The sequence below is a fragment of the Gadus chalcogrammus genome, chromosome 20 (assembly GCF_026213295.1).
Source record: "Gadus chalcogrammus isolate NIFS_2021 chromosome 20, NIFS_Gcha_1.0, whole genome shotgun sequence".
NCBI classification, from domain to species: Eukaryota; Metazoa; Chordata; class Actinopteri; order Gadiformes; family Gadidae; genus Gadus; species Gadus chalcogrammus.
Window position 1 is genome coordinate 22638330 of NC_079431.1, and position 2491 is coordinate 22640820.

Consider the following 2491-nt stretch of genomic DNA (forward strand, 5'->3'; position numbering starts at 1 on the left):
CAAACTTCTACCCGCTAAATTGTAGCATTCTTTGCCCGAAACAATTATGTAAAAAATTCAAAGACAAAATATGTTGACATTAATTTCACAATTCAAACGGGACCAGAAAATCTATTTTATCTGGTCGTCAAATGCATTATGAGAAATCGATCATAAAGGTCCCATGTACCGGAAACGGAAGCATGCAACTTACGAGATCTATTGTGTTTGACTTTTGAGTTTTCGAATGACAATATGAATCAAGTGCTGGGAAATAAATGTGGAATTATGAAATAAAAGTCCCATGAAATTAATAAATGTGGAATTATATTGATAATAAAACTTAAAAGTAGTCTTATTTTTAAACCCTATTTATTCATTTAGCTATATCAAGTAATGTATGTATTAATATTTTAATTTATTTATTTATGTATTGCCTCATTTATTTGAGAAGTAGAGAAGTTTGAGAAGTACTACTTAGCCTTAGTTATTTATTTCATAAGCAGATTTATTTTTACATAGATTTATGTATTTATTTAATTTCCATACACTAGTCAGTGATTATACAAGAATGCAGCTTAGTTTCGGGTCAGCTAATGGAGCCCGCTGATTGGTCGTTCCGAGGTGGCCCGATAGTATCGGCCCCACGTGATGCTTCGAAACATCACAAACACACGTGATCCTGGTTAGAGCAAACTGAAATCATTATGGATCAATATGCATTAACTCCTGCAGGACTACGCTATTTTCGGAATAATACATACAAATGTCAAAATATAAACGGGATCTATTTATACATCCCTGGTGGTCTCATCTTTCTCTCACAGTTTCAGGGTAAACCACTTGGTTTATTTTTAACCCTGCTGTCGCTCAGCGGTTACAGGTGTATCGACAGCCGTGTTGCCAGATTGGGCAGATTTCCAGCCCAATCTGGCCACATTGATGGACAGGACTCCGGAAATGACGTGGACCCTCACCAGCGGACTGGAAAAATAAGCCCGTACGGTAACATAATTTTGCCTTCAAACTAAAAGCCCTCATCAGACATTTTGAGATTTGTCTTACCGACATATTGAGATGCTCATGTGTACTTTATAACGCAGCCCCTTGTATTTACTCCTTGTACTTATAACGTTGCCTACCGTTCGTAGGATGACCACAGAAGAGAAGCATTTTGTGGAAACTTTGAGTGAATGTTTACTTTGAAAAGAGAAAGCCCTGAAGACCGGAAGTGTTGATGTGTGTTCCTGCGCGGTGCTTGACTATCGTTGCCAGATTGGCCAGATTTCCCGTCCAATCTGTCAACCCTGGCTGAAGTGCGCTTGACCAGTGTTGCCAGATTGAGCGGGAAATCTGACCCAATCTGGCAACAATGAATGCGCTTGACGCAGGAGCAGCCAGGTCCACTGAGAAAGACCGAGAGGGACGAGGACTCAGCGGGGCGTCATGGAAGGTAATTATGCTTGTATTATATTAAATAATATTCATTTAAGACAGTATCAAGTCAAATATATAATCCTTCTTTAGTCTCGTCCAGTGTCATGCGGAACAAACCCGTGTTATTGTTGTTAATGTGTGTTTAATATCCATAATGTGCGGCTGTTAGTGGACCGCGGGTCTGCTGAGAGGCATTGATATCATGTATAGAACTATACACAGTGTCATAAATAAGAATATGAATAGAACTATACATATGTATAGAGCTAAACATAGTCTAATAAATAAGGTTTTTCGATCGATGTCTTGTTGAGGGCAGAGCAGTGTGTTTTATTCCACTTCATCAGTGATAATGTGGTGAGCAAACACCGGCTGTTTTCATTAAACTTTAAAACTAATTACATGCGTTCTTCTCACAGTGGTTATGCAACACGGGACTAAACTGTGTGGAATATTGTTTTTAATCTATGACATGGTTAGTGTGTGTTGCTGAGCGATTATATAAGAGGGGTCCTGAAGTGGTGACAACTGCTCTCAGATCTTTAGATATCTTAATGTTTTCATTCCGCTGTGTTGTTTAATTAATTTAATTTTTCATCCCGCTGTGTTGTTTGATTATTTTCATTTTTTCACTCCTCTGTGTTGTTAATTCATTTCATGTGTTCATTCAGTAAATGGAGCCCAGATGCGGACAGTGATCATCCTGTCAGTGTTCTGCTCAGACTCTACTAACCCCAGTGTCTGCTGCTCCACTCACCCTAACTCATTTTTCGGTAAAAAACGTAAATGCCCGGTGGTGCCATGAAGTACCTTCCCCCGCAAACACAATGCTCTACTGAAGGCTCACACCCTCAGGTTTCAAACCCTTTAGATCTCTTCAAATCGGCTATACTCAGTTTTGTACCATTTGCATTTCCCCTTCCAGTGTCTCATTTCATTCTGTGTCTATTAACCATCTATTATTTATTATCTGACTATAGACTTGAACTATTGTTGTTGTCTCCTGATGTGTGGGTCCGGCCTTGAGTGCCCTGTAAGGTGAAAAACAGATATGGTAGTGCCCTGTAAGGTGAAA

At 39.2% G+C, this 2491-nt stretch overlaps 1 protein-coding gene across 1 annotated transcript in view; it reads left to right on the forward strand.

The window, feature by feature from the left end:
• The first annotated feature begins 1355 nt into the window (after positions 1-1355).
• The window catches only part of si:ch211-45c16.2 (mitogen-activated protein kinase kinase kinase 13), a 50782-nt gene continuing 49646 nt past the window's right edge, over positions 1356-2491 (forward strand). Inside the window, exon 1 of the mRNA XM_056580525.1 lies at positions 1356-1432. The gene's annotated coding sequence lies outside the window, so the exon portion shown is untranslated. The remainder of the gene's footprint in view (positions 1433-2491) is intronic.